Below are 24,999 nucleotides of genomic sequence, written 5' to 3'. Positions count from 1 at the left end.
TTAAACATGATCTGCCAAAGATGCAGCATAGGAAAAATATCATCAAAAATTAGGTATCACCGGGCTGGAGAGATGGTTCAGTGGTTAAGAGCACTGACTGTGAGCACTCTTCCACTGACTACTCTTCCAGAGGACCCGGGTTCAATTCCCAGCACCCACAGAGCAGTTCACAACTGTCTGCAACTCCAGTTCCAGGGGATCCGACATCCCTGGCAAAAACACCATTGCACAGAAAAAAAAAATTAAAAAAAACAACAACAACTAAATATCACATTCACCATCTCTAGATATCACCAAACACACAGTAGTCACATGTACGGTGGGAAATATATAAAGCAAAGGGATATATATATATATATATATATATATATATATATATATATATATATATATAAATCTTGGCTATATTGAACCAAAAGGCCCATTTCTAAGGCAAAGTGTCAATAGTCATTTTTCCATACTGTTTACCTTTCAGCACATCTTGTGTGCCCACACAGGTGATTGCTCCCCCCGCCCCCCCGACTTTTAAGTGCACATTCGGCTATTTTAGCAAAATGTTTATCTTGGTACCTGTGTGTTGTGTTGATTTTTTTTCCCCTCTGAATTTGCCTCGAATGAGGCATTAACAATCTCGATGCATTCTAGTCTTGATAAACTTATCTTGCACTATTCTGGCCTATGTGATGGCTAATCCATTGAGAAAAGAAATCCAAGCCGATAAAAGCGTTTCTCGGCCACTTGTTAGCAGGCCGGGATGTAAAATCATAGCACAATGCTCGCCTCTTTCATGGGGCACCACAAGGCAGCGATCAAACCCACCCCCCCTCACTTCCATATCCAGTGGAGTTGTAGTTTATTACCATAACCCTCCCAAGTCAAAAGGACACCAGTTTCAAGCCTGGCAAGTTGGTACAGAGAGGGCTTCCCCCGCCCTGACCCTCACTCCGCTGGGCCTCTCTACCTGTCCTCGCCCACTGTCTACAGGTCCCGAACATGAGAAAATAGAAAATGTGATGATCTTTGTGTGTCTCTGCGAAATGTGTGTATGTGTGCGTGTGTTTGGGTGTAACGCGCCTCCTGTTTGGCTGCGCCGTCCGTCCGTCAGGGCGCGGGCCAATGGCAGGCTGCCTTATATAAAATGAGTGTTTTCAGTCTCTCCGGGTTGCATGTACTGTATGTGGAGCAGCGTACAGTGTGGAGCGGAGGCAGCGCGGCTCCGCGAGCTCCTCTCTCCACTTTCCCATAGAGAGCCCCTGACTGGCCGCTGAGGGCGAGCCACACACACACACACCACACACCACACATACACCACACACACACACACACACGAACGCATACACACACACACTCACGCCCTCGCGCCGCGGCGAGCCCGCGAGGTAGGCGCCCGCCATCCGCAGCCTCCGCGGGCGCTCTCTCCCGCACTTTCTGTTTTCCTACTCACTTGCGAGCCGCCGGGGCTGCAGCCCGAGGAGGACTCGGCGGCGGCGGCGGCGGCAGGAGCGAGCGGCAGCGGCAGCGGGAGCAGCGGCAGCCGGTAGGGTGGACTTGAGGAAGGCGAGGGGAGCCCGCGCGTCCGGAGCCCGGAGGAGCCCGGAGCCGCCACCGGCCGGCGCCTCGCGGGCCACTTTTCTCCCCCGCCCTCCGCCAAAACTTTGGGTGGCGAGAGGTCGGGCCCGGGGGTCGCGGCGGCTTCCCCGCGCTGGCTGCCTGGCTGGCTGGGTGGTGGTGGTGGTGGTGGTGGTGGTGGTGGGGAGCCCGGGCCGGGAGTGGGGTGGGGGGGCGCGCGGCGCTGCCCGGCGAGCGCGAGCTGGGGGCCGGGCTGGGGAGGAGTAGGCCAGCCGGTGCCAGGCTGCGTTTGCAGGCGAGCACCTCTCGGGCGCCCGGGGCAGCGCCGCCCGAGGGGGGCACGGAGCCGGGGCGCGGGGGCTTGAGGCGCCCGAGGAAAACAACAAACGCCCGAGCGAGCGAGCGGTCCCTCACGCCGGCCGGGCGGCCGGGTGGACGGACGGACGGACGGACGGACGGGCGGGCCGGCAGGGGCTGGCTGGCTCGTGGCCGCCCGGGGAGCCCCAAACTTCAAGGAGGCGAAAGTACGTGGAGGAGCCCCGGGCAGGGCTCGGCGGCCGCGGCGGCGCGGGGTGGGGGGGTGGGGGGAGGTGGGGCCTTGGGGCCGGTGGGGGAACCCGGGGCAGGGGAGGAAGAAGGTACGGGCTGTGGCTGGCTGCCCTCGGTGGGGTCGGGGCTACGTGGTCGTGTGTGTCGTGTGCGTCGGTGACCGGGGAGCAGCAAGCAGCCCCCGGTGCTGGCTCGTTCATCTGGAGAGTTAGGATTTGGGGTGTTCCGGCCCCGAGATCGGTGTCCCCCCTCCCGCTCACCCTCCCAACCACCCCCAAGCCCCATGCGCGGCGAGTGGAGAAAGTGCCGTTCTAGTGCCAGAGTAGCCTGGAGGATGAACAGGGGAGAGGGGAAGAGGGCGAAGGAGGCGAGGGAGAGAGAGAGAGAGAGGGAGAGGGGAGGGGAGGGGGAGAGGGAGGGGAAGAGAGAGAGAGAGAGAGAGAGAGAGAGAGAGAGAGAGAGAGAGAGAGAGAGAGAGAGAGAGAGAGAGAGAGAGGAGGGGGAGAGGAGGAGGGAGGGAGGCTGTGTCAGGATTTTGCCTGAATGTGGGATTATGTTGTGTCAATAAGTTTAAGGTGGAGAGAGCGAGGCTGGGGGGGTGGTGGCGGTGGAGGGGAGGAGGAAGGCCTTGGCTGTTGGAAAGACTCGCTCGGAAGGTAAGTTGTGGCGTTGCGTGGTCGCGATGACAGAAAACTTGCAGATCCTTGATCCGGGGATGGGGTCGATGCCTCCGGCCAGGGCTCCCCAACCCGCGGGAGCCACGCTCGTGGTGCACTGTTATTTGCTGCGATCCGGGTCGCGAGTGAAATTACAGAAATCAAGACTGGAGGCTGCTTTTCTTCCTCCACCTCGTCTCGCTCGCTCACCCTCAGCAACGTATTAGTATTGTTGTTGTTATTATTTATTTATTTATTATTATTTTTTTTTCTCCTGGCGGGGGTGGTGGTGGGGGGAGGATATCGCGTGAAACTTGTAACTGAGACCGAACCCGAGTCCTGTAATAATTTACCAGGACCCTGAATCCAGGAATCTGGAACACGTTTGTTGTGTGTGAAATACCCGCGATCATTTCTGCTAAATGAGGAAGGTAAAACGAAACGATGCAAAAACCTAAGACACAACATGTACGACAGAGGGGAGGGTGGGGGGGGGGAGAGGGAGAGACACCGAGACAAGCTATTTTTTGCTTTCCTTTCTGTCGAGAGGAAAATAAAGCGTGCATTGCCCTTCCTTCCCAGGGTGTAGGGTCTAGTCAATATTTTAACTGTCTGAGGACAAATGAGCCCAGGTGGATCTTGTTGAAAAGTTTCGTGAGGTGGTGGGGTGGGAGGTGAGGGGTGGGGGGGACACGAGGGGGGGGGAGGTGGGTGGAGGTGGTGGGGGATGGGGACCGAGCTAGCTCTGCCTCGGCTAATGGTCATTGGCCTGGGGCTTTGAAACCATTGCCTGTCCTCCTAATGACACGTCCAGTTCTCGTCTACCGGCCGTGGACGCCGGGCTGCCGTTCCTGGGGCTGGCTGGCTGGCGGGGACTGGGGTACTTTCCCTGCACGGGGAGGGGCGCTCTCGGCCATCCCTTGGGGGGGGGGCTGCCCACTCGCGGCGTGGGTTCCCCCACGCGCGTCCTCCCTCCCTCCCTCTCTCTCTCTCTCTCTCTCCTGCGCGCCGCCGCCGCCGCCGCCACCTCTGCTCGCGCGACTTTTGTAGTCAGCCTACGGCCAGGGGGCGCGGGGGGTCCCCGGAGCGGACATCCCCGCGCGGCCACCCCGGCGCCCGGCCCCACGCGCGCGCGCGCCACGCCGCGCGGTCCAAGCCTGGAATGGCAGCGCGGGGCCGGGCGGCGGCGGCGGCGGCGGCGGCGGCGGCGGTGCCTCCCTGGGGGGCGGCAGAGGCAGCGGCGGCGGGATCTTCGCCGGGGCCCGCGGGAGGAGGAGGAGGAGGAGGAGGAGGAACGGGAGGAGGAGGAACGGGAGAAGGAGGAGGGGAAGGAGGAGGAAGAGGAGGCGAGGGAGGCGGTTTTTTTTTTTTTTTTTTGGCCCAGACCGCCGCCAGTTCGAGCGGGCACGGGCACAGGGACACCCCACTCGTTGCTCCTGCGTTGTGGAAAGGTGTTTAGCAGACTTTTACGCCCGGAGTGTGGGGTTTGCACTTCATTTTTTTCCTTCCCCCCTCTTCCCCAAAGCAAGATGGACTCTATTGCCTTTCTCTTTCTCCCTCTACCTCTGTCTTGTCAGCCTTTAAGATCGACATTTTGTACTAAGATGCAAACTTGAGGGTGACCAGCAACAAAGCCTGGGTGGGATCCCTCCCTCCCTTTCTCCCTCGGCGTTTCCTAGCTTCCCCCACCCCGACCTCGCCGACCCGGTGGCCTGCGCTGGCTGTCGTGGGCTCTGGAGAATGTGTTTCCCCAGGTCGACTCCGATCTCCAGTCTCGGGAGTGTGACCCAGCCAAGCTGTTGGGAGCTGGCTGTGGCCGCCCAGGTCTGCAGGTCTGAGGGCTGTGATACCTGGACCCGCTCGCTGCTGCTGCTGCCGTGGCTTCTCAGGCTGGCTGGTTCCTGGGCACAGCGAGGCACGGAGGAGTGCCTATCGATCTTTATGATTTGGTTACTGGTGTATTTGCCCAGGGGGTGGTGATCACTTGTGCAAGTTGATGAATGATCGTGATCTGTGGGGCTTTGCTGTTCAGAACGGATCAACTTTCTGCTTTGTACCGGCAGGGAGTAGGAAGCAGGGTTCTGGGGGAGACCTCGGAAGGCCAGGTGGGCTGCCCCCACCCGCTTTGAATAAACCAAGATGCTTTCCCTTTCTGCCCTTGCAGCTCTTTCAGGGAGGAGGGTGGAGACAGGCAAGGGGTTGTCGTGGAGCTGGACTCCTGGGTTTTGTGTCCTTCCACGTAGCACTATACTCTTGTAAAGCCTTCCCATCCTGATGATGTGCCTTTATTTGCTACTTATAGGTCACTCTCATACGACAAAGGCTTTGCTGCAGTTCATCTTCCTTCCTGTGTACCTCCCATTTACCTTCTTGGGTAAGTATGCACACTCTTGAGAGAGGGAAATGGGTAGCTGTTGGTAGTGACAGAAGGGTCACTATTAGACGCTTATTGGGGTTGTGATACTCCCCTCCCCAACCCCCACCCCAGGAAGCTTGTCTCATTGAGTTTCTCACAGCCAAACTCGGGATTTTTAATCTTTACAGTTTAGCTGTAGGCTATTAACAGTTCAAGACAGTTTAAATGTGTGTTTGTTTATCTGCCAAGTGTCACTTAAGAACTAATTATCAAATAGACATTTTAGTTGGTAATGAAGTTTTACACAGAGTTGAAGGCCTAGTAAATTTGTCAGACAGTAATGTAGAAAGCTTGTAATGTATGAATGAACTTACTAAAAACCCAAGGAAGCACCATAAAGAGGACTTCTCTAATTATGTGATGTGCTCACTTTTCCCCAGATTCTCACCTTCGGTGGTACATGAAAGCATTACTTTTGGGTTGAAGAAGGTTGTATTTAGGTAGTATAGTAAGTTTATTTAATGTATAAGCCTGGTATATAACAGTGATTCTAATTTCCGTAAAGGTTTAGGTAATTGGAGAAATTAGGAGCAATTTACTAGTCTTGTGCGTGAAACAAGCATCTACTCTGAGATTTATTGTTCAGTGCCATTTTCAGATAGACGCCCCCCAACTCTCCAAACTTCTGCAAACTATGTCTGGGGTAGTAAGTGTCTGAAAAGTTTGTGAGAGATCACCGTGTAGTGAGAACAGTATTTGCACAGCATTTAAGAGCAAAATGGTGTCTGGAAACTACAGAAAACTAGTTAGTGACTTCTGCCCATCCACAGTAAAGGTATTTAGAGTTGTTAATGGGTCTAAGAAAACTAGCTGTACTGAATTGTATAAATTTTATAAATTTATGATCATACCGTAGTGAATTTTGAAATTGTGCTTTGTGAATGAAAATGAGTTAGATTCAGTCTTCCATGAAATAAAACTTGAGATTCCTTTCTTGTTTCCTGATCGGCTGGTTATGTATATTAATAAATATGTTAGCGTTAAAAGGGATTAAGTTTGAAGATCGGGCCTTTGTGGTAATCCATAGCCAGTAACAAATATACTTGGACATTCCTGAGGGATTTAGGTAATCTGTTTGGAGCGGTAGGTAATCTAAATTTTGTGAGTATTTTTAAGTAATATAAATAGTACACTAGTTAAGTATTTCCTTCAATCAGAGATCTCATAATGTCACACGTATAGTGGATCAGTTGGGGTGGTTGTAAGCTGATTATTTTGTAAGGTGAATTTAGTATGTACAACAATATGTAGGTTTTAGTATTGCCGATTTTTTAAAAAAAGTATTTCCTTTTCCCTATATGAGAGTAGATTCAGAATACATTACTGTTTTCTAAAGAACATCCTATTTACACACAAAACTACATTGTGTGTGCTGTGGCGAACATTTAATGTTACTTTTCCCTCTGGAAATGTATTTGACCGATTCAGAAACTTAATATGAGAATCAATACCAGAATAAAAGCAATCTGACCAGCTCTTGCATTTCTTTGAGATAGCAAACAACTTCTTCATTAAAACAGTGTTTTAAAGAACTGTCTTTGAAGTCAGTAGAGTTACTGTGACAGTGTAAAACTTGCCATGGGATCTTTAAAAAGTTACCTTGCCAGGAATTACCAGTTGTTTGCACCCACAATGTATTTACTGGATATGAGGCTTTACTTATCAGAGTAAGAAGAAAGAGTTTTTTGCTTCTGTATCATCAAGAGTTTGCAAACTTCTCTAATTCTGCATATCTTTATTAAATTCTGAAGCTGAAGCCCTAATTTGCATTTCATATAAGATGCCAGCTATTAAAAGGATGGCTTATCTGTGTTGTTTCATGGTGCTACATCTTTGGAGTTCTGGGGTGGTTTGAGGAAATCTTCCATTATAAACTTAGGTATCTTAAAAGCTTTACAATTTTGAGGCTTAATAAATCCATCTTGATCTTTGCATCCGATAGGCTTAATAAATCCATCTTGATCTTTGCATCCGATTAGAAAAAGTGTTAGAGTTATGAGTTAATGAGGTAGCTTTGTTTTTTAATATAGAAGGAACGATGAGCCTGAAAATAATGTGTTGTTTGGCAGCTAAACTAATAAAAACACATTTTCAGTAAAATCAAACAATTTCCAATTATTATTCATTAGCTAGCATACTTGAAGTGTATGTTTTCCGTACTTCATGAAGAGCATAGGTAACAGCGAGGTCCACATCTTCAAGTGAGTCTTGCTGTGAATATCAGTTTTATGTTAGAAATCTTAATTTGTAGTAATGAAGGATTCTTGGCACTACTTTATAAAAAAAAAAAAAAAGAAAGAAAGAAAGAAAGAAAAAGAAAAAAACTTTTGGGAAAGTGTCACAACAGATGTGCCTGTTTTTGTTGTACTCAGTAATGCCCAAGTTTCTTCCTAGTGTCTTCCTAAAGTGCTGACCATGTTTCCAGTTGTGGTACGAAAATTAATGTAGATGATTGATTTAGAGGTACTGCATCTTCAGCAGTGAGGAATGTCAGGGAGTTAAGTGTTAAACAGGTACTTAGCTCAAGAAAAAGATACTTTTTTTGAACTTGTACTTTGGCGACCACTCAGTTTTTAACAGCTTACCACTAAGGGCAGCTTTTAAAATTGGCTTGACTGGTATGGTAGCTCTCTTGTGCTCTGCATGGTGCTGTTTCTGTATTTTTCAGTTATAACTGAGCAAAGTTTGAGTTCGGTTTCACGCAGGATGCATAGCTGATCATTTTAACATTTCAAAGGTTATCATTCCTTGGAATGCCAGGTGTATGATCATAAAGCTGTCCGGGTTTACCCAGAAAATCCCCATATGTTAATGGGGATCCTTGTCATTTTTTTCCCTTTCAAAGGAAAAAACTATAGGATGATTATTGAAACAAGTGCCAATTAAACAAGAGCATGCTTAGGAAGGCAAGCCAGTAAGGAATTCTATCTAAAAATATAAATGGAAGATGAGAAAATGAGGGAATGGAATACTTAACAGATTAAATTCCTGCAGTGTTTGATTTCTCCCTAAGAATACATAGTTAAATTATACCCATCAGTTCAAGGGTCTAGGTAAGTGAAATAACTCTACATAGTGAGGAAGTTGGATAAAAAACAAAGGGGCAGTAATTAAGAGAAGCCTTAAAATACTGCAGAATGTTGGCTAAATAAATTTATGGGTAGTTAAGCACAGACCTCAGAAAGACTCCAGGGGTATAACAGAAACTCTCGGAATGGAATAACTAAGATCCTAAAAATGACAGGTTATATTTTTTTGTAAAAGGAATATTGAAATTACTTATTTAAAAGGAGAAAAGAAGATAAAAATAGTTAATACAAACTGGGCAGTGGTGGAGCACGCCTTTAATCGTGAGGCAGAGGCAGGAGGAGCTCTCTGAGTTCAAGGCCAGCCTAGTCTACAAAGTGAGTTCCAGGAGAGCCAAGGCTACATAGAGAAACCCTGTCTCAAAAAAAAAAATAAATAAATAAAATAAATAAGTAAAAATAAAAACAACAACAACAACAAAACAAAGGGGGAAAAAGTTAAAACAGCTGTATTTCTTAAATGTATTTGACTGAGTTGTGTACAGTAGAATCTTACTTCCCAAATAGTACCTGAGAACTAAGCAGGTCTCTTGAGGGTATGGTACCCTCTGATATTTTCTGTCTCTATAGAATCTTTATAAATTGCATTTGTTCTAAGCTATTTTATTAAACAAAAGCACCGAATATGCTCGCCTGAACTGATTTTTACAACTTACTGTTTGAAAATACCAATCTTGAGTGCATGCTAAAAACGGAGGCACCATTCCTAGATATTCTGATCTGGTGAGGCCCAGAAACTTAGATTTTAACCGGTGCAGAAGGTGGTTTTTGAAGCGGGTGGGAAGTCCTTTGGCAAACTCTGGCATAATAAATAGACTGATGGCTAAAGAGCAGAGTCACCCTCTGAAATTGTTGACTACCGAGGTCTGGTTCAGCTTCCCCAGATTCAGGCTATATTTCATTGTAGTGCTCAGTGCAATAGTGACAGAGCCCTTATCACTGTTTATGTCCCTGCATTAGTGTGGACAGGACAAGGGACAGAGGCTTTGCACACAAAGAGCCTTAGGTTCTACTCTGCTCTCTTTATTGCAGACTAGTTGAGGGACTTGGGGCATGTCACCTCTCAGCTTTAAAACTTCCTTTATTGTACGTGCAGAATGTAATTACTGTACAACAGTATGAGAACTACACAAGATAATAGCGTATGTAATGGTTCTTAGCTGTAAGCAGCACTCAATATATATTGTGTCTATGTTTTATTGGACAAGTAATTAAGGAAGGAAATTATAATAAAAAGGCTAACATCCTTAAAAAGTCAGAGCCTATTGTTTGGGATATAGCTGTGTGGTGGAGAGCTATGTGTTCAAAGCTCTGGCTTTAGTCCACCCCCCCACCCCCAAAAGACATAGCATAGGACAAGTGGACAAGAGCACTTGGTTAGCTAAGAGCATTGAGCATTTTTTTTTTCTGATAACTTTTATGAATGCTGGGATGGCTTAGAATTCAGTGGTTCTCAATTTGTGGGTTGTGACCCTTTTGGAGGTGGCATATCGAATATCCAATTCATAACAGTAGCAAAATTACAGTTATGAAGTAGCAATGAAATAATTTTATGGTTGGGGTCACCACAATATGAGGAACTGTATTAAAGGGTTCACAGTATTAGTAAGTTTGAGAACTTCTGTCTTAAGATCATGTGTTCCTAAACTTCTGTTAAGACACATAACTGATGTTCTCATATGGGCATCATGATTTCCCTTAGTGATGTAGTGAGACACAGGTATTATTTTTCAGGGCCTCATACCTAGTTCTCTGCCCTGAACTATATCCAAGCCACACTGTGGGTTTTTATAGAGGATCTCTGTGTGATAAAAACCATTCCTTTCCCTATCAAGAAGGTTTATCAGAGTATAAATAAGAATGATGTAATAAAAATCTTAAGTTTACTCGGGAACACACATGTAAAATTGTTTATAAACTGTGTTACTTTAACTAATTATTTAGGGCATTCTTCATATGCCGTTGAAATGTGCCCTTTGTCAAGATGAATTCTAGTGTTTAATAAGTTATGTAGCAGAACATAAAAAAGGAAGGGTAAGTTAAGAGGATGGATGGGGCACGCATGAACCAAATCCCGGAAAATTTTAGTGTAAAAACCAAGTGCTGGGGAAAACAAGACATGAGCTCTAACGCAAAGAAAGTATAGACGTTAGGGTTCTCAACAGTGTTGTTTTAAGTTTATACATTGCTTTGCACACAAGACATGAGCTCTAACGCAAAGAAAGTATAGACGTTAGGGTTCTCAACAGTGTTGTTTTAAGTTTATACATTGCTTTGCACATAGACATTCATTTTCAGATACTCTCAACTATCATTTAATTTATGTGAGTAAATTAAAATAAGTAACTTTTGTATTTCCTAAGTTTTAGGATTAGCATTGCCAGGAACTCCTTCCCACTTTATGAATTCTAATTTGTCACATTTTAAAATCCCCAATACATTGATAAGCTTTGTGTATCTTGAAAATGCCTTTATACTTTCGTGTATCTTGGATATAGATTCACATTATTGAAAAATTAAAGTTTTTTTTCCCTCAAAAATTTTAGTGTCAACATTCATTTGGCACCAAAACTTAACCCTGACTGTTACAGGGGTTGTTTAAATTATTCTCAAGCCCACTTAGACTGCACATTTAACTTTAGATAAAGCAATATATGTTTATTGTTTGCTCTCTTAAACCCTAAGAATCTGAATCTTGATTTGTATAGAGAGGTATGGGCTTTAAATAAGAAGTGGTGATCTGTTGAATTAATGTAGTCCATAGAGTGAATTATTGGCTAGTCCCACCTACCTACCTACCTGTTCAACCTCAAAGAACGTCTTTTTGCTGACTTTAATCTGTGGTCAGCCATCTGGTCATTTTGACTTTACTGCAAGCTTGTAACTGCTAGGCTGTGTCTGTGGAAACCCTGTGGTTCTATGTGTAAGGGTGTAAGGCACAAGTGGGTGTGAACCCGGGGAAGCCAAAGTATTGTCTTTAATGTCTGTACCCCTCAGTTGAACGAAGCGAGGAGCTCCTGGACTAGGAAGGCTTACATGCACAAACTGGTTAGTTCACATTTCAGTGAGTTTCATATTTTCCATTTTGTTGTAGTTTTTGGTTTTATTAAACGAACACAAATCTCTAAAACTTTTCGAACCACTAAGTCATTTCTTAGAATGTGAAAGCCATGCAGGCTACCTTCACAATGTTTTACTGTTGCTAGAGGTTTCATGAAACAGCTATTGTCACTTACACATGTTTCTTCCCATCAAAGAAATTTAAAACAACAGCAACAACAACAAAACCGGGCAGTAGTGATGCATGCCTTTAATCCCAGCACTCGGGAGGCAGAGGCAGGCGGATCTCTGAGTTCGAGGCCAGCCTGGTCTACAAAGAGTTCTAGGACAGCCAGCCAGGGCTACACAGTGAAACCTGGGTTTGAAAACAAAAACAAAGCCCCCCCCCCCAAAAAAAAAAAAAAAACAACAACAAAAACATAGAGTGTTTTCTAAAAGTTCATCCTATTCTTAGATAAGAATATTTTGGGGTTGCTTTATAGAGATTCCTGATTCCTTTTTTTATAATTAGGAAATGGTAAGATTATGCCTTTTACTTTTAAATTCTTATAAAACCACCGTGGGCAAATGAAAAGCTTGCCGTGAAGATGGTATATGACAGTATATAACATTCTAGGAATAAAGTAACACCTTGTCTGGTTTATCATTATGCTAAAATTTTCAATCAGTTGTCATTGATAGACACTGAAACTGTTATGCTAAAGAACTGTTGTGTAGCTAGAGTTTTCCTGCCTTGCCCACAGTCAGGACAAATCTTTGTCACCCGCCAGTCCCACAGCCGCTCAGACCCAACCAAGTAAACACAGAGACTTATATGCGGGGCTTGGGGAACCTGGAGAGAAGCCCTCCAGCAACACTGTTGTTTTGATAGTGCTTTCATCATTGATATGACTGTACTTCTTGATGTAGGAAAGCTGAAGATTAAGGACTTGGGGGTTTTATTAGTGATGTTGATTATTGTAATAATAAATTCTGAGTTGTCAACTCCCCCCCTCCTGGCCTTTTCCTTTTTTTTAAAGACGAGTTCTTGTTTTATAGTCCAGGCTGGTCTTGAACTCATGATCCTGCTTCCACCTGCCCAAAAGCTGGGATTATGGGCCTGCACGACCATGCCTGGCTTTCTTATTTTTATTGTTTTTGGTGTGTCTTTGAAAACGTACTTAAGTGTCGTTCGCTGATTAGTTACAAATGGAGTGTGGTGGTGCCCAAAACAAAATGAGAAAGAAAGAAACCTGTGTGCACCTGTCAGACTTGGACCATCTTCTGAGTTGTGGCAATTTTAAATTCCTATTTTTCTTTCTTCGTTCTCTTTGTCTTTCTCCTGCCTTACGTTTATCTTCGGCCACTTCCTTCATCTCTTCTTCCCTTTCTCCTTCTTCCCCTTCCTCCCTCTCCCAATATCCCTCCGAGCCTGTAGTCAGTAATATGGCCTGCCAACATTTTAAAATGAGAAGATGGAGGTAAATTTAAGTTTTTAAACTTGCATTTGATTTTTAAAAATGTGTCACTTTCGAGTCCTTTTAGTATTTAGTGCTGCTCGTAGAATAAAATCGTTGGTAAGTGAGTTTGAGAATGTAACTGTTCCTACCTGTGAGTGTCAACTGGGATAGTATTGTGAGAAGCCATTAGCAGGGTTCTGTGAAATGAAGACACCTGTTGTTTTGATGTAGTAGATTGAACTAAATTCCCTGTTCCTCTTATTTTCAAAGGTGATAGGATGACTGTGTGTAGTTTGACTAGTACTCATTGGAAAGCTGCCTGTGTTTTGTAGAACTGTTTCCCAAACCGTACTTTACACTGGGAGGAGGAGAGAGCGCTAACTTGGGACTGAGAGGCCTCCTTTTACTAGTTTACTTTCCATAATAACTTTCGGACGAGAAGTGTCCGTTTTAATGACAAAGAAACCGAGTCTCAGGAGAAAGTAATTTGTCTGAGGTCACACAGCTAGTGAGGGATTTTGCCAGGTGTAGACTGCTAGTGTGCACTGCTGTGGTCTCCTGGGGCTTATTCTATATTTACCTGCCATTAGGACCACATTGCAAGAAACTAGACATGAAAAGGTTTGGAAAAAATTTCCACAAAGAAGTACCCAGATTTTCTTTCTCTTAAAAGAGAAGTCTTCATTCTGAAATGATGGGTCTCTTTTCATTATCACTTTTAATGTGGATTTATGTGAGAAGGTCTCTGACTTGAGGCCTAATGCTTGAGATCACTGTGAATGGCAAAACCAGCTCAAAACTTAGTTTACAAATCAGTCAGCTTTCTTTACTGTTGGATTGTCTAATATGGAAGTTCCCATAGCCATTATTGCTTTTAATATTTATTAATTCCTCTCACTTGTCAGTAGAACTCATTGCTTCTTTTATGAGCAGTTGACTTTTATTGACTGAATAGTCTGTGATGTTTATATTCTGGAATTTTTTAATACCCAATCAGTGAATATATTTTACCAGAGGAATTGACAGTACAATATAGGGAGGTATTCAATATTAGTGGAAAAATTAGTGAGTGTATTTTAGTTCACAGCATTCATATCTGAGTGCCCATTGATCAAACATGATCAAATGTATAGAGATAGTCAGAAGTTCCAAATTCATCAGTTTTTAAAAGTGGGTTGAGGAGATAATGTGTTTTCCCTTTATTTTACCCAAGAAACCTGTTTCTATTTCTATTGTGGTAAGTAGAATATATTCCATAAAATAAAAGTTTGCATAGGAGAATATTTGTGTTTAAAAATAGAAAGTAACATGGTTTGTTACTAAGATCTATATTCATATGAAATCAGTTTTTTTTCTTTAAGATTTATCTTTGTGTGTATGAGTGTTTTGCCTGAATGTATGTTTGTGTACCACATGCATTCATGCAGTACCTGTGGAGGCCAGAAGAGGGTGTCAGATCCCCTAGAACTGGAGTTAAAGAAACCGGAGTTACCGCACTAGAGCTGCCAAGTGGGTGCTGGGAACTGCATCTCTCCTGCCGCTCAGCATTCCCTCACCCCCCAGGATTTCTCTGTGCAGCTCCAGCTGTCCTGGATTTGAGAGATCCGCCTACCTCTGAGTGCTGGGATTAAAGTTGAATGCTGGAATTAAAGGCGCGTGTCACCACCACACAGCTAGGTTGTATGTGCCAGTTACCTGTGTTTTTTGTTTTTGAACGGGGGTGTCTTTTTTGTTATTTTGTCTCCCCATCCCCACCCCCCTCCAGCCCCTGGAGCTGAGGACCGAACCCTAGACCTGTGTGCTTTCTAGGCAAGTGCTCTACCACTGAGCTAAATCCCTAACCCCTTAAATGTTTTTTAAGTCTGAAAATTAAGCGCTGAGAGTAGTTCAATTATAAAAGATTGTAAGTTTGCTTTCTTAGAATGGGCCTCCTTTCCCTTATTCATGAAACTTGTAAATACCACAGTTTGGTACAGTAGCATTTGTGGGTAGTCACCTTATTAGAATATTGCTTTTCTTGCATTGGTTAAATAGTACTGTACCACAGGTGCTGGCCTTTTGTGGATTGTTTCCTCCTCCCAACCCTCACTGCTTTCACACTGTTCTCATTCAAGTAGGTTGTAACTCGAATTACTTTAATGTATGATAATCGACACACTTCTTTCTCCTTGCTATCTTAAGTTATACTCAAATAACAATATTTTCCAAATAAAGAAGTTTGATCAAGTGCTGATGAAATTTAACTAGTCATACTCTTGTCAGTTTAATTCCACATGTCTGGATCAAGTGCCCACTGTGTGCTGATACTTGACCTAGACTTTGGAGATATAAAAATAAATATGAAATAATTCTTGTTCTCAAAGCAAACATGTAGCCAGAAGATATAACTGTCAGTCATATACATTAATATGTACTAATTGTTCTAATAGTTGGGTTATAAAATAGTACTAAGTAATACCAGTAAAAAACAGGTTAATTCTAGCATAGGTGTTGATCCCTGAAATTTGGGTGGGAGACCTTCTTCCTATGACACTTGTCTTTGTCCTAATTGTCATTAATTATAAAACTAATTTGAGCACCAGGGTCTGTTTTTAAAAATTAAGTTGATAGTTGGTGGTGGCGTATGTCTGTAATCCCAGCATTTGTAAGACAGAGACTCTGGAGAATGGTGGCAAATTCCAGATCTACATAATGGTTTCCAAGCCAATCAGGGCTAAATAGTAAGACCCTTTCTCAAAAACCAAACCAACCCCCCAAAACAAACCCTCCAAATCAGTCTCAATAAAAAAAAATCAAATTTGTAATATTAATTTTAAGTTTATTTGAACATCAGTACATCCTTTTGATAGATTTGTAAGACTACTAACTTTTGGTAACACTTAATTCAGAGTTGTATTTCAGTCAAGTTTTTAAAAGTTTGCTTTATAGCTATTGCTGTTAATGTCATTGTCTATAATGATACCATGATTAAACAGTGTTTTTTTAATATCCTAGAGAGGATTCCATATGCACCAATGTTAAAAGCACAAATATAGATAGAATAGTACATTTGAATTAGGTGTAAAAGGGCCCAAAGACGTGCCAGTGTAAATATGTATGACAGTCACTAATACTTTTACTTAGCTAAATTATACTAATTAGAAATACCTTAATAATATTTCTAGTACAAGTATTATCATGGATTCTATAGAAGCCCAGGAAAGATAATAGTAAGTGTGCCTAGTTCTTTTGTCAAGTAGTTTTTAGGTCTCCCAGGATGTTTTCAACCTGTACTTAGATTTCTAATTTCTTATTTAGGAAGCTGGGGGACTGGTGGATGCTCCAGTTTGGTACTTATTTTCATTTGCTTATAATGAATAGGGTCTGATTTTTATCATCATGACTTTTGTATATTTTCACCTAGTTTCATTTGTGGCCTTCTCTTGGCTGGTGACTTCTGACTGTCAGCCCAGTGTAGAGCAAAACTTTGTTTCTAAAATACTGTACACAGTGTTCTCAGTTGTCAACTCAGGGTGCTTTTGTAACAAATGTATTCAGAAATGGTATCATAAGGAAGAAGCTAATCTGGGAAAATGGTTCTTTATAAAGTCACATCATGGATAATTACTGTAATGTTTTCATCAGAGTAGCAAAGAGGACAGAAACACAGCCATTAATAATCTAAGTCTTTTTTCCATTCTTGTTTTGGAACCATTTGGCTTCATTGTAGAACAAGCATTAAATCTCATTATTTCCCAATCCTCATGGGAATAATGAATGTCTTTACAAGTCTCATATGTAGACACATGTTCTGATCTGATTTGGTGCTGTAAAAGCCTGGGTTTTGTTTTATGTTAATGGTTTTCTGCCTATAATCTCTGTGTAAATAATGCAAATTGTACATTTTCTCTAATTTGAAAGGCCTTGATCACTCAGCAATGCCTCTGAGGACACACTCACATGAGTAGTGATGAGCGTATTGTGTAAAACTGTTGTCATGAATCATTTGCTTTCTTTTTAATTTCCTTAAATGTGGTCCTCTGTATCATTCCTGTTATATAGACTTCAAAATACAGGAGGTAGCCTTTGAGCCTAATATGCAGATCTTAGGAATTAGGAAAAAATGTGTATTTTTCTTCATTAATTAAAAGGTTTTCTAAAAGTTTTGACTCAGTTTGATGATATAATTTCAGGACACCTCATATTTATTTCTAATTGATACTCACTTAGCAGTGGCTACTGGTTTTTACAAACTGAAGTTTTATTGCCAAATCTCAATGTGATTACATTACTGATTAGTGTTCCCTAAAGTATATATTGGGGAACTGCATAAATACAGCATTATTTTGCTACAGGTGTCATAGTACATAATTGCAAATTATACTACAGACAATAATGATTATATTATACACAGGTATAATAACAAAAGCAGTTTAAAAAGATACATCCACCAGTGAAATCAAATAAAGAACCACAAATTGAACCTACATAGCTGTAGCCAGCCAATTAAAAAGCTTTATTTATTTACTTAATGTGTATATGTTTGTGCTTTTGTGAATATATGTGCACATGTACCATTCAGGTCCATATGTCTGCCCACGTGCAGAGACTGGAAGAAGGCGTCTTATATCCTTCTTTCACTCTCTGCCTATTTCTTTGCATCTAGGTGTCTCACTGAGCCTGGGGCTTTCATTTTCTAGGCTAGGCTAGAAGTCAACCAGCCCCTCCCTTGTTTCCACCTCCCTTGGTGCTGGGGTTACAGACATGCAAAGGACTACTGACTTATTGCATTGGAACTATGATCCAAACTGTCCCTCATGATTGCACAGCAGTTGCTCTTAATTGCTGAGACATTTTTACAACCCCCTCCCCCTTAATTTTTGACAATGATGTAAAAAACAGACATTGAAGAAAAGATAGCCTCTTCAACAACTGGTACTGGGAAGTTTGGATAGCCACATACAGAAGAATAAAAGTAGACTTATATTTTTCACTCTGTATAAAATCAATTCAAGATGGATTAAAGACTGAACTTAATACAGAAACTCTGCAACTGCCAGAGGAAAACTAGCAGACACTTAAAGGCAGGGAAGAACTTTGTGAAAAAGGTCTCCAAATAATCCCAATAGTTGACAAATGTGCTTGCATGAGGGGAACTTCTACACAGCGAGCAGTCGTAAAGTGGAGAGACAGCAGAGAAAACAATCTTTGCCAGCTATACATTTGACTCTCTAAAGAGCTCCAAAATATAACATCCAAACATATTAACTGTTAAATGAATTGAACAGTTTTTGACAGAAGAAACAGAAATGGCCGATATGTGTTTGAAAATTATTCAGCATCCTTTGTCAGTCATCAGGGAAGTGCACATTAGACTTCATTGAGATTTCGTCTCACCTGAGTCAGAATGGCTATTGTGAAGAAAAGAGAAGGCAGCAAATGCTGATGAGGACGTGGGAAGAGGAACCCCTTATACTAATAGAGCTGTAATCTTGTACAGTTATTATGGAAATCAGTATGGAGGTTCCTCAAAAAACTAAGAATGGAACCACTGTATGGATCTTGCTGTCTCACTCTGGGTGGCCCCTGAAGAAACCTGTAAGTCACAAGAATCCACAGAGATCTATGTTTATTATTTAGTACTGTGCTGTTTACAATAGTCGATGTGGAGTCAGCTTGGACACCAGTTAACAGATGAATGAATAAAGGATGTGGTATGTATGTATACACAGTGGAGGTTTTTTTTTTTTTTTTCCTTTCAGGAAAATAGGATTGAAGATCATCAGGTTCAGAGAATTTAGATTCACATGAATGTCATGTTTCTTCTCACACATGACATAAAAGTAGAAGAAGACTATGAGAGGAGCAGCAAACTAAGGGAGGACAGAGGTGTGATGATGAGGAGGAGGTCATGGGGTGGGAGATGAAATCACGCTTTCATGGAGTCTAGATTTATCTACGTATGTTTTTATATATACATGAAAGCAAAAGGGAGACAGTTTGTAGGGAAGAAGGGGCCAGTGAGAGAGAGGATGGAGGAGTAGTGGAGGTGTGAATATGAGCAAGGTACAACAATGCATATGTGTGAAAATGTCATAATGAAACTCATTATTTTTGTGCCAACTGAAATTAATAATGAAGAAGACTAGTAATGTTTGCAGACCAAAAAAACGGTGGCTGTGGTCTTAGGGTATTTCTAATGTAGTAATAACACATACCCACTCTAAAATAGAAAGTTAAGGGCTCATGACATCCATGGGTTATAGGGCTGGTGGATATAGGGTGATAAAACATGATTAAAAACAGAAATTAGGGTGGACTTGAGCTTCAACTTTGCTTGTATCATCATCTCTAGCCATCTCCTCAAAATGCTTGTTCTTGTTCAATCTAAATGAGAGAAAATGGACCACTGGAGAACCTAGGTTAATCCTCCTTGGGCCAAACATCTCACCCTAAATGTATGCTCATCCAAAGCCTCTGGCCTCCGGGTTTAAAATGATGTTCTTGTCAGTAAAAGAATTTGAGGATGTATCTTTGATGTCTTTATATTTATTTATAAATTGCATGTAACAGGTTGTTGTACCACAAAGTAAAAGATTAGAAAGTTACAAAGGTCATTAAAAAATTCTTATGTTTTCCTCTCATTCCAAATAGACTGTCTTGTTTATATTTTGGGGTTCAAGAACCCCACTCTGGAAACTGCTTATCAAAACTGGGCAGTGCCACACCAGTTTTAAGTCGTGTGAGGATCAGGGGCTCTGCCTTGTTGAGTGTTGTTTCCCTTAACATATAGAGCCTGGCAGGGTTACCAGAATCCTATTAAATGGATATGCAAATCAGGATGGTTGTAAGGGAAAGAACAGAGTCTAGCTCGTGTATGAGGAAACTGGTAAGAACGGGACTGCTTTCCAATGCTGTTTTTTTGTGTGCTTAAAAGTGCCTGCCACACAGGGACTTAGTAAACATTAGCTTCCAGCATGGGGGTGTGGTGACTAGCTTAGCCTAAGGTATCTGGCAGAGCCCGCAGGTTGATGGGTGAAAAGTTTCAGGACAATGTATGGAGACAGATTCTGTAGAGGTAGGTGGAACCATCAGGCAGTAGGAGTTAGAGAGCTAACTAGCAAGGCTGTCTCCAGGGAATGGCTTTGGAGACCTCAGGTCTTCAAGGTGAAGTCGAGACCATCTTAGACAGTGAGAGCTTATTTTACTCATCTTTGAACCCTGTGTGGTATGTGTTCTAGGATGTGGTTAGTAGGTGTCTGATTGGTTTCTGTTGAATTGGATTTTTTTATACTGCGCATTGGGTATAGGAGCTTCTGGCCTATAGGAGTGGATCAGAGGCCTGCAAATGAATGTTGTACTGGCAGCGTTGCCCACACAGGAGTGCTTTGGTGACCTAAACGGCTCTGATCCTATTTCTTCTTCCCCAGTACTAAAACTGGGTATGTCATGTGTCATCCCAACCTTACACTATCACAAGTAGGACTGAATTTATTTGCAAACAGATTTTAGAAGGGTATTTTACATTTTCTCTACTGCTTTGGAATTATTCAGACTTTTTTTTTTAAAGGTGGTAGAAATCTCTAGCTAGATTCTGTTCTCACCTGTACCATCAGCCTAGTTCTGCATACCCACTTAGAGTGTTTTTGAGCGCCCATCATGTGCTGACTTAATGGAACTTCCTACCCTTGGAGTGACAGTTTAAAATTGCCTTTTGTTTTATTGACTGATGCCAGAGTTGGGGAGAACAGACATTATCTCTCGGAGAAGCTGGCCCATTAGCTTTCTCCTTTAAAAACTAGCCACATGAATGCAGTCCTTTGCCTCTGCCATACCCATCAAGACAGGTACATGTTTATTTAAAGCAGTTTCACATCTGCACATGAAATAAAAACTGCAGAATTCTAATTTGCTTTTCTAATGCCTTGTAGCAAATGTAGGAAGTTCCCTATTTATTGTCTTACAAAGACAGCCTGGTCTGCCCAAGCTATCCACAAATGAATGCAAGTTTAATTTCTTCCCAGAGATCCTCTTGCATCTTTGGGGTGATCTCCAAGTAATAGTTAAGACAGCTTTGTTCTTATCTTGTTAGTCATTAAGTTATTATATCTTTATTGCAAGGCTGTAACCGTTATTACTACTGCATGGTGGTAAAATCTTACTCTTGTAACTTAGAAAATCTGTATTGTGATTTAATTGACATGGTCTTATTTGTACTTAAGAATTGTCTGTGAGGTAAGCTAGTAGGATATTATTCCCATTTTACAGACAAAGATGCATGCTTAAAATTAGTGGCTTGACCCAGATGACGGAGTTTGTTCTGGCTCCCCTGAGGGCAAAATTTACATACTCGAGCCATTCTTTTAGAAAGCTGCCTCTGTGCAAGGCAGAATTTGTCTTTGTGAGCTAATATTTTTTTCCCCTCTTATTTTCACCTTGTTTAGATTACTGTCACCTAGAACACCAGTGGTTTAAGAAAATAAGCTGTAGTTTTTTTATGTCATAAGGCCTGCAAAATATCGATGAAATGAATCCTAAATTTCTGATGTGCTTAGGTGTATTCGTACTTTTAAGTAAGTGTTTAAGGTAAGGTGAAAACTGTCCACTGACAACATTTTTTAGAGCGTCTCATGGGAAATAAAAGGACTGTACACTGACAAAAACAGCTTTGAGTATGTGTATGTTAGGTTCACCTCATGCTCCCCCTCCCTTCTTTTTCTTCTCTCTCTCTCTCTCTCTCTCTCTCTCTCTCTCTCTCTCTCTCTCTCTCTCTCTCTTCCCTTCATTTCCCTCCCTCTCCCTCTCTCTTTCTTTCTTTTTACTTTTCTTCCTTCCTTCCTTCCTTTTTTTCTTCTTTTTTTTCTTTTTCTTGAGACAGGGTTTCTCTGTGTAGCCCTAGATGTCCTGAAAGTCAGAGATCTACCTGCCTCTGCCTTCTGAGTGCTGGGATTAAAGCCCCTACCCCTCTTCCTTTTTTTAAAAAAAATGAATTCTTGCTATTTTAAACAGGTTAGCCTTGAACTTGGGATTCAAATAGCAAGTTACAGATGTGGGTCATATGCTTGGTATTTGTATGTGAGATTCGCAGTGTAGTTACAGGGTTATTTTTTTCTCTTGTGAAACATTTCTGAAATTATAATGAAAATTAATTGGAAACTGTGACTTGATATATAGATATTTGAACTACTCTTATTTCGAGAATACATTCACTTCATAATTTGATGTCAACTAGTGCTTTCAAAGAAGTGGAGACAGATGGTAAAATGATTTAGAAAATACACACACACACACACACACACACACACACACACACACACACACACATATATGAGTTTGTGACTTTTAGGAAAGGCTTCATAACCAATTAGAGGATCTAGTATAGCTCTGCCAACTGTAAAAAAAAGAAGACTTTTCTATATAAAAGTTATTTCATGATCAGTTATTTCACTAATATTTAATTTTTTTTTCTTTTTCATTCGTGTTTTATGTAATGCAGAGGTTGTATTTGTTAGGCTCTGTCTGTATATCTCTCAAGAGTAAAGAGATGTTATAATTACTGTAGAATAGTAACAGATTGATTACAGTAGAACTTTAGAACCATTTGATTTTTGGGGGGTGTGTATGGGGTGGTGATATGTGCACAACAAGCACATGAAAACCAGAAGTTGACTGTGGCTGTCTTCCTTCCTCCATGGACTTCCACTGTAGTTTTTGAGACAGGGTCTCACTGATTCTGCTAGACTGGCCTGCCACTCAGCTCAAGGGATGCCAGTGTCTCTGCAAGGACTGTAGAGCAAGCTGCTGCGGTGGTCTGTTTTAACTTTTGAAAAGGTAGAGATGCTGGGGTCCTTATGCTTACATTGCAGTTACTTTACTGACTGAACTATCTCTCTAGCCCTGCTTAGAAAAAAAAAATGTTTTAAAAACAGGGTTTCATGTATCCCAGGCTGGCCTCAAACTTAGTTACTATGTAGCCAAAGATGATCTTGAACTTCTGATCCTCCTCTTTTCATCTTTTAACATCTGGGATTGTTAGTGTGCCTCACTGTGCCTGGTTTATTAGAGCTCAAGTCCAAGGTTTCCTGCATGCTAGACAAGCACTCTTCCAGTTGAGCTGCATCTCTAGCCCTACTTCCACTTAATTTCTGTAATTGTTTTTTAGTATAATGTGCCTTGGTATGAAGGTGTTAGATCTCCTGGAACTGGAGTTATAGACAGTTGTGAGCTGCCATGTAGGTGCTCGGAATTGAACCCAGGTCCTGTAGAAGAGCAGCCAGTGCTCTTAACCGCTGAGTCATCTCTCCAGCCCGCATACTGTATATTTTATATAGTATATAATGATAGACGTGTTAGAACCCAGGAACTTTCTCTCTACTTTTTATTTAAAGTGGCATAGGAAAAGAGATGCCTTCAGATAGTGAGGTAGAATTCCTCTCCAGACTCATTGGCCTCACTCCTTTCTGTCAACCCCTGTGATGTAGGAATCCTAATTCTTAACTTTTCGATGCAGGAACTGACCTTAACCCTCCCCCCCCCCCCCAGCTTGCTTATGTTATTCTTGTGGCAGGTGGACTTGGCATTCTATCTCAGTTCATCATCACTCCCTCCCTCCGCCTGCCTCTTGTTCTTTCTGCATGGCATTTGCACCACTCACTGGACCTGGGTGGACTCCCACTGAATTGTAATGCCTGGGCTTTGAAAGCATGACTTTCCAGTCCAGGATAAAATGGCCTTTCCTTTATTTGTGCTTATGCATTGCCAAGCGGATTGCTCTGCGTAATTGTTCCTCAGTAGCTTGTTTCTAGAATCACTTCAAGATTAAGGTAAGTTTGTGAGCTAACAAGTTAATATTCTATAGAGATGAAATATCTGTGATCAAAAACATAAAAATGAGCTGGGCGTGGTGGCGCACGCCTTTAATCCCAGCACTTGGGAGGCAGAGGCAGGCGGATCTCTGTGAGTTCGAGGCCAGCCTGGGCTACCAAGTGAGCTCCAGGAAAGGCGCAAAGCTACACAGAGAAACCCTGTCTCGAAAAACCAAAAAAAAAAAAAAAAAAAAAAAAAAAAAAAAAAAAAAAAAAACATAAAAAACATAAAAATGAAGTAATTTTAGATTGAAGTACCATGAATCTAAAGAGATTCAATAGAATATTAACTATAAAAAAGATATTGCAGATCTTGGGGTAATATATACCATTATTTGAAGTTTGAAGGAAGTCTCAGATTAAGGAAGTATGATCCAGTCATGAGTGGCAGGCCTGGGTCTGAGTATAATACCTCTTGGATTGGTGTTTTGTTATGGAAATAGGGTTAGCTTCAAACTAATGTAAAAACATTAGTTGATTGGTGTCCCTATCTTCACACAGGATTATGTGACTTTTTGTTTCTAGTGAGAATGAAGCTAAAGCTATATGGACACATTCTATGTTCTCTTACTTTATATGTTACCTTAAAATCACCTTGATATATTTATTACTCAAAATTACTTTATCATCTTTGTATGCAAGTTCTCATTGAGTTTCTGATATGACCTGAGTTTGGTGGCTAACATAATAAAATGAAACATTGCTTCAATGTAGTTCCCTGTGTTTAGAGCAAGAATTTTCAAAACAATTACACATTGTTAAATGGCATGCCAGTTTATCAAATGCCCTAAGTTTATTACAGGCTGATCTTGGGAAAAGCCATCTCAGCCTCAGCAGCTCATCCTAATCTTAAATACAACAGCATTTAGAACTTATTCTAGGACTCTTAAATTCATTCTGTCCATGAAAGTGTAAACCACTCAAAGCTGATCAGGAGATAAGAAGTTTGTAAAACCGTAGCGGAGTTAGTTTTTTAACTGATTTTTACAACGTGATGCTTCATGGTGGTTGTGTTAAGAAACTTCTGTCTTCAGACAGTGCCCATCTACCACCTGGCCATGGACTGACGCCTCTCAGACTCACAAAACAGTGAATTAAGATCCAAGGTCATGCTTCAGCCTAGTTTTTTCTTTTTTCTTTTTTTTAGGTTTTTTGAGACAGGGTATCTCTGTGTAGTTTTGGTGCCTGTCCTGGATCTTGCTCTGTAGACCAGGTTGGCCTTGAACTCACAGAGATCCTCCTGACTCTGCCTCCTGAGTGCTGGGATTAAAGGCGTGTGCCACCAGGTCCGCCTGGCCAAGCCTCGTATTTTTACAGCTGTCTTTTGTCAGAAAATACCTTGTTTTACAGTTCAGGGAGGAAGTCTGCTGTGCCTCATCA

The 24,999-nt window shown here is 42.2% G+C and overlaps 1 protein-coding gene across 13 annotated transcripts in view; it reads left to right on the top strand.

The window, feature by feature from the left end:
• Positions 1-1,155: 1,155 nt before the first annotated feature.
• Bbx (BBX high mobility group box domain containing) overlaps positions 1,156-24,999 on the top strand; it is a 243,376-nt gene continuing 219,532 nt past the window's right edge. For 4 of the 13 annotated variants that reach the window (XM_076548971.1, XM_016008269.3, XM_076548968.1 and 1 more), the window contains exons 1-2: positions 1,156-1,537; positions 5,077-5,148. The gene's annotated coding sequence lies outside the window, so the exon portion shown is untranslated. Of the gene's footprint in view, positions 1,538-2,578; positions 2,775-2,921; positions 3,206-4,749; positions 5,149-24,999 lie in introns of those variants that run through there. The other 9 variants (XM_076548967.1, XM_042259410.2, XM_076548963.1 and 6 more) reach the window with 9 other exon arrangements.

Source organism: Peromyscus maniculatus, chromosome 12, assembly GCF_049852395.1.
Source record: "Peromyscus maniculatus bairdii isolate BWxNUB_F1_BW_parent chromosome 12, HU_Pman_BW_mat_3.1, whole genome shotgun sequence".
NCBI classification, from domain to species: Eukaryota; Metazoa; Chordata; class Mammalia; order Rodentia; family Cricetidae; genus Peromyscus; species Peromyscus maniculatus.
The sequence above is the reverse complement of the archived record's forward strand: the minus strand, read 5'-3'. Positions and strand labels throughout refer to the sequence as shown.